The 9,337-nt window shown below is 42.5% G+C and overlaps 1 non-coding gene across 1 annotated transcript; it reads right to left on the minus strand.

Moving 5' to 3' along the window:
* Positions 1–2,552: 2,552 nt before the first annotated feature.
* Positions 2,553–2,743, minus strand: LOC146006053 (U2 spliceosomal RNA). The gene has a single exon (XR_014444096.1). It is a non-coding gene; the product is annotated as a U2 spliceosomal RNA (small nuclear RNA).
* Positions 2,744–9,337: the final 6,594 nt, after the last annotated feature.

A 9,337-nucleotide genomic window follows, 5' to 3' on the forward strand; every position in this document is an offset into this window, starting at 1 on the left:
CATAATTTGCATTAAACACACCTCCATTCCAATGCACCTCCCCAAACAGTCACACCCCAAACACTAAGCCTGGGGGCCATTTTAAACAATATTTCCAAAACAATATACCCAAATTTATCAACGTTTATCCACAAAAGACACTTCTTTCTGAAAAATCTGGAACCCACTCTTTTGCAGGCTTAAAACCTTCTGGGATCACCCAATGATCTCTCCGAAGGGACCATGGTACAAATCCCAGTTTCTCCAAAATCTCTGTCTTTACTGCCTTAAGCACAGACCTCGGAATAACTGCAATTTTCCTTCCATCATACGGTGTCTTTTCTGTTTCTGATCCCTCTGAGGTACTCGCATATTCACTCTCAGACCAACTCTCAACTTTCTTCTCCTTTTTTTCCGGTTTAATCTTAGCTGACTTTCCCATGCCCTCCTCCTTAGAACAATAAGATAAGTCCACTGGCATACACATCTCCTCCTCAACCACTTCCACTTTATTTTCTTTCTCAACAGGTTCACTCTTTTCTACTTCTGAAACAACCTGTTCCTTCTCTGAATCATTACCTTCTGTGTACGTTTCCTGTTGCTTTTTAAAGACAGGGCAGCTCCTTGCCATATGATCTGCAGCTCCACATATATCACATTTGCATATTTCTGGACATTCACTAGCCATATGCCCTGTTTTTTTGCACTTCCTACATTTTCTGCTGAACACTCGCTCTGAACATGTCCATAAGAAAAACACTTCCTACAATATGTAGGCTGGCCTGGATAGTACAAAAAACCACGTTTCCCTCCTATGTTGAAACTTGCTGGAGGATGTTTAACCCCTCCTATCCCACCGGGCTCTGGCTTAAACTTGACAAAGAACTTAATCTTGCCATTAAAAATCCCAAAGGAATTTTTCATACGCTCTCCTCCTTTTATCGCAGTACAATATTGCAGCAAAAAGGATATGACCAAATTCACATCTGTATATGGATCATAAAGATGCACATACATAGGCCTTTGTAGAGCAAAAAACAGTTCAGTGAGCTTAATTCCCTCCATGACGGCCACTAAGCTATTTAATTTAGGCAGGCTTCAGCTTATTTAGGTAGGCCCCCTTAATGTAGTCTTTTAATTTCCCGCAGGCATCAAGACAACGATTCATCTTGTACAAGGTAATATCGTACATACCGACTTTCTGAAAATCTTGCAGACAAAAAATTTCATTCTTTTCAATTCCAGCTACCTTCACCAAAATTTCCTCCATGATAAATTTCAAACAGACATTCTTCCTCAGAGCCAAATTGACTTCCAATCGAAAAGTATTGCGCACCATCTTGGACACGATCAACCTCCAATCCTTCAACTCGCCTTCCCGTTTTCAGGGGACCTCCAGCATGAAGAACCCCCAATCGCCTCCAGCTGTGACCAAGGCAGCAGATACTACACTTGATCGACAGCCAAAAGGCCGAGAAGCGATAACCCGAATAGGGACCGAGCAAAGCACGGCACCCAAATTTTTGGGACACATAGTAGTGGAGATCAGCACCATGGACACCACACAACTCTACAATAAGCGGCCCAAAGCTAGCTAGCTAGCTGCCCTTCTGCCTGCTTGGTTGGATGCATGCATGTATGCATGCTTGCATGATTGTTAGCTAGGTGGCCTAGGCACACCCCTGGGCCTGTCTAGGAGACAAGCGGGCACACTGCAGCCTTTATTTCTTGGTAGCAGAGTTAGTCCGAATTTGCATATGCACCGCCTCTGCTGTTAACACGAGCTCCGCCTCTGCTGTTGGCATGTGTGCACACCCATTAGCCTCCTGGCAGACAGCTTTTGTTTTGAGCTTTTTGCTGCGATCGTGATGTCAAAATGGGTCGATTGTGATGTCACAATCGACCCATTGTGACATCACAATCGACCCATTGTGACATCACAAGCGGACCATTGTGACATCACTTCCTTTGCTAGCCTAGCAGCCTGGATGAACATTGTTTTTTGGAGGTGGCACGCATAATCATGGTCCAAAGTGCAAAGGTAAAACATTTTCAAAATCTCCTGTTTAAAAGCGGCTGGTTTTTAGATTCAAAAAATTGTTTCCATTTAAAATTGTGAAGGGGTCTAAAATTCCAAATGGTGTGATTAAGTAGGATTTTGCTTTAGTAAGTTAGTAGGTTAGTGAAGAAGTGTTCCCAGTTATTTTTGGAAGGTCGCTGCGGCCACTAAGCTATTTAATTTAGGCAGGCTTCAGCTTATTTAGGTAGGCCACACATGCAGAATTTGGCCGTGGAGTGCCCCAAACCATGAAATCAGCTTGATACCTGGAAGTAAAAATAAGGGAGACAAGAAGTAGACAGCAAATGATATACTGTAGGCCAGCTTTCCAAATATTTATACACAACGGTTCAAAATACAAAATGCATGCATTTGCAAATAAAAGAGGTGCTGCAAAGCGCCAAAGCAATTGAAGAAGGGACACATATGACAATTGCAACAAAAAGAGAGCATTACAGATGCAAAAAGGCACATTTGAAGGATAGCAATATTCTATTTTTGGATGACAGATTAGGAAAGGTGCACCGGTCCTGGAAGTACTGCAATACCAGGTCAATGCATGGAGTGGACAGAGCAAGCTCTTCTTCCATGTCCCGGTTCTAAAAATCCATTTAATATATGGCCCCCAGATAGGGGGCATATCAGATATTACACTGATAAGAACAGATTTTTTTTTTTTTTAAACCATTCAGGTTAGAAAGATCTGTCACTCCGTAGAGCAGCGATCACCTTAGCTTCACTCTGACAGACCATTCCTCTCATCATTTATGGTTTCCAACCGTTGTATTTTTTCGTTTTTCCAAAAGCACCTTTATCATGTTTCGAAAAATATCAAATTTTTACACATACCCCACAACAGGGTAAAACCCAAACACAGAAAAAACACATATATCAAAATATTATACACAAAAAACTATTATCTAAACCCATATACCCACACCCTCTATCTAAAACTAACAAGATGCTTCCACTTTTTATGTTTCCATGCACCCTCTGCATCGCATTTATTCCCATCTCTCTTATCCCACACATAACACATATACAATTTCCCCAAAACCATTCTCATACATTCATTCTTCTCAATCACTTCTTTTTTGAAAACATACAAATTTCTTACATCCCACAAGCACTCTAAAACGCATACCATCAGCAACCACATTATTCTCTCTCTCACCTTCCCACATGCACCCATTCCAAACATCGCAGTCTTCCAAGTTATCCTCTGAATACCTCCCAGCTCCTTACACAAACCATCCATTCCTCTCCACACATCTCTAGCATACTTACATCCCCATACCACATGCATAATACTTTCACTTCCTCTACATTCACTCCTCGGACAATCCTCCTTTCTCACAAGGTCACACCTTTTCTGCACCACTCGCACCGGCAATATCCCATGCAAACTCATCCATACTAAATCTCTCTGTCTATTATTCATTCCATCCATACTCACTTTTTTCCATGCTTCCTCGCATTCTTTCCCAGTCAGACCTTCTATCTTACACATACTTTCCCTCTCTCTCACCACTTGCATCACTCTATTCTTATTCATCAACTCATTCTTACACATCTTCCCTAAATCCCATTTTCTCACAAAAGCACTAATTCTCTCATACCACTGACATCTCTCAAATGCAATCGGTTCACTTATTCTCCTTTCATACCACTTCCATCTACACAACATTCCACCAGCCATATATCTCATCATGCATGCCACCTTACTACTTTTACCTATCATACTCAACACCCTCACCAACCCATTCAATTTTAAATACAATTCAATATTTGGAAAACTCAAACCTCCATTCTTTTTCTCTTTCATCACATGCTCTCTCTTCAGTCTTTCCATCTTCCCACCCCACAAAAACATAAACACCATTCTATTAATTCTTTTCAAACACATCACATTAGGCAGAAAAACATTTGCTACATACAACAGCATTGGCAACACAATCGCTTTTACAATCAAAACTTTCCCAGTCATCGTCAATTTTCTCATTCTCCAAAAACTCACTCTAGCATTCACTTTCTTCTCCAAATCATTCCAACTTTCTTTCCCTCTCATATCCTCATCAAACACAACACCCAAAATTTTTATCCCTCCCTCTACATACTGACTTCCCACATCATCCACACCTTTCCCTCCAAACACTTTGATTTTTGACTTTTCCCAATTTAATTTGAAGGCAGACGCTCCACAAAAAAAAAACAATCAGTAATTTTGCCCTGTTCAGAGCCGCCTTATTTTCCCCCACAACCACAACATCATCCATATAACCTAACACTTTCATACATCTTCCACCAATCCCCGGAATCATCATACCTCTCATCACTTTATCCTTCCTAATCAAACACAACAAAGACTCTAACACACATACAAACAGAATCGGTGACAGCGGGCACCCCTGTCGAACCCCTGAGCTGACCCTAAAACTCTCACTCAAAAACCCATTTATCAACACTTCACTTGACACACCCTCATACAAACTTCTCAGATTCCTCACAAAAACACTCGTAAATCCCATCCTTATCAACACTCTCCACATAAAATCATGGGCCACCCTATCAAAGGCTTTTTCAAAATCTAAAGCCATCACATACATACTCCTCTTTCTGCTCATACAGTCTCCAATCATATCTCTCACAAGCATCAGATTGTCATGTATTCTTCTCTCAGGCACTGCACAAACTTGATCTTCATCCACTACTTGATCAATCACACCTCTCATTCGATTCGCCAACACCTTTGCATACATTTTATAATCCACATTCAATAAGGTTATTGGTCTCCAATTTTTCACACACTTCCTTTCACCCTTCTTATAAATCAAAACCACCTCACCCTCTTTCATCGACTCACTTACCTTCCCATTCTCAAACATATACTTCAGCAATTCGACCACATCCACACCGATCACATCCCACACTTTTGCATAAAACTCTACTGGTAAACCATCCTTTCCTGGCATTTTATTTTTAGCCATACCTTTCATTGCATCCTTAATCTCATCCTCAATCACATTTTTACTCAACATTCCCCAATCACTATCACACACCTGTTTCTCAATCACACTCAAAACTTCACTTTCCATATCCTCATCACATACCTTCCTTTCATACAAACTCTCATAAAAATCTTTCACCTCTTTTCTCATCTCACACCCAAACACCTCTTCACTATTTTCTCTCATAAGCACATCTTTCCTTTTACCCCACACTTTCTTAAAGAAAAAACTACTACATTGTTCATCTTTCTCCATGCATTCAACTTTTGCACCATACACAATTCGCCGGCCCCTTTCTTCCATTCCCATCCTCACTTCCTTTCTAGCTTCAATTATTTCATCCGCCACATCCGCACCATCCTTTCTCATTCTATACAAATAATCCAACCTTTCATTCATCCTTTCATATCTCACTCTCCTCTCTATAGCCAATTTATATCAAATCTTCTTAAAAAACTTCTTACATTCCCCTTTCACCCATTCCCACCATTCCAAGATACTGGCATACTTCCCTTTTTTCCTCTTCCATTCCACATAACATTCCTGAAAACCATCTCTTACCTCCTATTCATTTAACATTTGAACATTCAATTTCCACACCCCCTTTCCATACTTTTTCCCATCCTTACACACTAGCACACCCTTAATACATTCATGATCTGAAAAACACACATTCATTTGCTCAAAACTTTCACACGTGAAGTCCTTAGACGCAAACATATAATCCAGACGTGACTCAATCATACCTCTATCCGCTCTATATGTAATCTTTGGTCCATCCACACAACATTCTTTCGCCACATCCACCAGTGCAAAATCTGCAATCATTCTCCTCAACATACCACACCTGACATCATTCTTAACCACACCCATTCCTCTTTTCACCCCTCTATCTATCATACAATTCATATCACCCACAATCACAACAGGTTTTCTTCCAACCACATACAAAGCCAATTTCTCAAACAATCCTTTCCTCTCATTTTTATCAGCACTCGCATACACATTTATCAGTCTAAAACACCATCCATCATAGTTTATATTCACAAGCATACATCTACCTGGCTCTGTCACCTCATAAGACTCTATACTAACTCTGCTACCCTTCACCAACACCCCTATGCCGTCATTTTTATTTATTCTTGTACCACTCCATATAGCATCTCCCCCACTCCATTCCTCTTTTTTTGGAGCCTCAAAAATTCCACACTCCTGCAAAAATATAGCACTTAATGTTTAATGATATAACATCAGCACTTAATGTTCCCAAAAACTCAAAAACTGCCGCCCTCCTCCCCCTTGATTTACATCCTCTCACATTTAGGGAAATTATTCCCACTTTCTGATTCTCAATTTAAGCACTTTTTATTTTTTATTTTTCACTCTTTTCTCCCAAAAGCACGTCAGGACATCTCATCAGAGACTCCACCGTCCTTCATGCCTCTGGCCATCTCATCTGCCACATATGCACAAAAGCGTTCATTTGCCTCATGCCTCCGTCTGGCTTCTTGCTGTATTTCCTCCGGAGACATAAGTTTTATCTCCATCTTCAGTAAGTTTGCAAGCATCTGTCTGTGCGTCATCATACCCGGCTCAGTATTACTGTCCTCTATCCGTGGCTTTTTTGCAGCCCTCTGCTGCTCTTCTCCCTTCAGAGCGTCAGGGGTGTTCAGAAAATCTGGATCCGAACTCTGACCACCCTCTGTGCCGACGCTGCTAGCCGGACTGCGTGCTCCGCTGATAACACTGCAGTTGCCGGGGCTATAATTAGCGGGGCTGAAGATGACGGAGCAGTCTTCCTCACCTCCCGCCCGCTGTTCATAACTCTCGTCCGTTATATCGGGCGCGCTGTCCTCAAGCTCCCCCTCTCCCTCCTCCACTTGGGACTGTTGGGGCTCTTCTCCGGGGGGGTTCTGGTGGAGTTTCGGGGTGCTATCTGCCTCGTCCTCCTGCACTATGAGAATAACCTCATCGGCAGTTTTGCGGAGGGACTCAGCAAACGCCTCCCTTTCTTTCATTTCTGCTTCCTTCTCCCTTTTTTCTTTCTCCTTTCTTTCCTCATGTGCCCGAGCATTGCGCTCAGCATATTCCTCTGGAGTCTTTCCTTTTTTTGTCTCCTCACTGACTTTTGGACAGTTGCGAGCAACATGGCCCGTTAACCCACAAATGTCACATTTTCTGGGCACTCTGCAATCTTTTGCATCATGACCAGGGTCAGTTTCTGCAGGCTTGATCATTATTACAGTCTCCTTTGCGGTGCCCAAATCTCCTGCATCTCCTGCAATAGTCAGGCTGTCCAGGGTACGAAAGGTAGCCCCTGAAATCTCCAATCGAAAAAAAACCTGGGGGGTGTTTCAGGCCCTGCAAACCCTTCTCATCTGGTTTCAATCGAACCCAAAAGGTACAACCACCATTAAAAATGCCCAAGATATTTTTCTGCATTACCCCTCCACGTATTTCTGAACAATACTGCCTTAAAAAGGCTACAATTCTTTCTAGCTCTGTAAAGGGGTTGAAAACATCCACTGTTAACGGCCTTTCCTCAATTAAGGCAGGTATAATCTCGACCTCCTCCATTGCAGAATCATCCCTCAACTGTTTCAGGCTCCATAAAGTCTGTTCATAAACCCCTTTTTCCACAAAGGAAACGTCAAAGAAATTCTGAGATGGGACTTCCTGCACACAAAAAATTTCTCTTCTCTGCACCCCACATAATTCCTCAAGGAGAAACTCCACCAAATACCTTTAACGCCCATTTCCGTAGCTCTTGGTCATCTTCACCCGCATCGTATTCTTGGCGTCCGCCATCCTTCCTTCCGTCCAAAAAAAACCCAGCCGACTGGCACCTCTCCTCTCCTTTCTCCGATCAGTCCTCGAAATCCCCGGGGCCCCTCCAAAGAAGGACCCCCGCTACCTCCTGACAACGACCTAGATCGTGCCAAAAGGCCGAGAAGCGATAACCCGAATAGGGACCGAGCAAAGCACGGCACCCAAATTTTGGGGACACATAGTAGTGGAGATCAGCACCATTGACACCACACAACTCTACAATAAGCATCCCAAAGCTATCTAGCTAGCTGCCTGCCTGCCTGCTTTGTTGGATGCATGCATGTATGCATGCTTGCATGATTGTTAGCTAGGTGGCCTAGGCCTACCAAAACTTGACCTCTTGCACACCCCTGGGCCTGCCTAGGAGACAAGCGGGCACACTGCAGCCTTTATTTCTTGGTAGCAGAGTTAGTTCGAATTTGCATATGCCCCGCCTCTGCTGTTAACACGAGCTCCGCCTCTGCTGTTGGCATGTGTGCACACCCATTAGCCTCCTGGCAGACAGCTTTTGTTTTGAGCTTTTTGCTGCAATTGTGATGTCACAATGGGTTGATTGTGATGTCACAATCGACCCATTGTGACATCACAATCGACCCATTGTGACATCACAATCGACCCATTGTGACATCACAATCGACCCATTGTGACATCACAAGCGGACCATTGTGACATCACAAGCGGACCATTGTGACATCGCAAGCGGACCATTGTGACATCACTTCCTGTGCTAGCCTAGCAGCCTGGATGTGAACATTGCTTTTTGGAGGTGGCGCGCATAATCGTGGTCCAAAGTGCAAAGGTAAAACATTTTCAAAATCTCCTGTTTAAAAGCGGCTTGATTTTAGATTCAAAAAATTGTTTCCGTTTAAAATTGTGAAGGGGTCCAAAATTCCAAATGGTGTGATTAACCCCTTCCTGACAGAGCCAGTTTTTGCCTTCCTGACAGAGCCCTTTTTTTCAAATCTGACATGTATCACTTAAGTGGGGATAACTTTTTTTTGCTTTTACTTATCCCAGTGATTTTGAGATTGTTTTTTCGTGACACATTGTACTTCAAATTAGTGGTAAATTTTGGTCGATACAGTCTGTGTTTTTTTGTGAAAAATACCAAAATGTAAAAAAAGGAACACAGTAGATTTTACTAGAGAAATGTGACTAAAAATTGATTCCCCCAATTCTTTTGTTTTCATAAATATCCTATATGTGGCCCTAGTGTGCACGTTGACCAAACCACAGGCTTCATAATAGAAGGAGCACCTACTTGATTTTGGAGCCTCCTTTTTATGAGATTATTTTTTAGGCACCATGTAGGTTTCTAGGCACTATAAGATGCTAAAATTTAGGAACCCCCCCACAAGTGACCCCATTTTGCAAACTACACCCCTCAGGGAATTCATCTAGGGGTATAGTGTACATTTCAAACCCCCAGGGGTTTCACCAATTGTGGTACAACTGGGCAGTG

Source organism: Crinia signifera, chromosome 5 (genome assembly GCF_055691185.1).
Source record: "Crinia signifera chromosome 5, ASM5569118v1, whole genome shotgun sequence".
Taxonomy (NCBI): domain Eukaryota; kingdom Metazoa; phylum Chordata; class Amphibia; order Anura; family Myobatrachidae; genus Crinia; species Crinia signifera.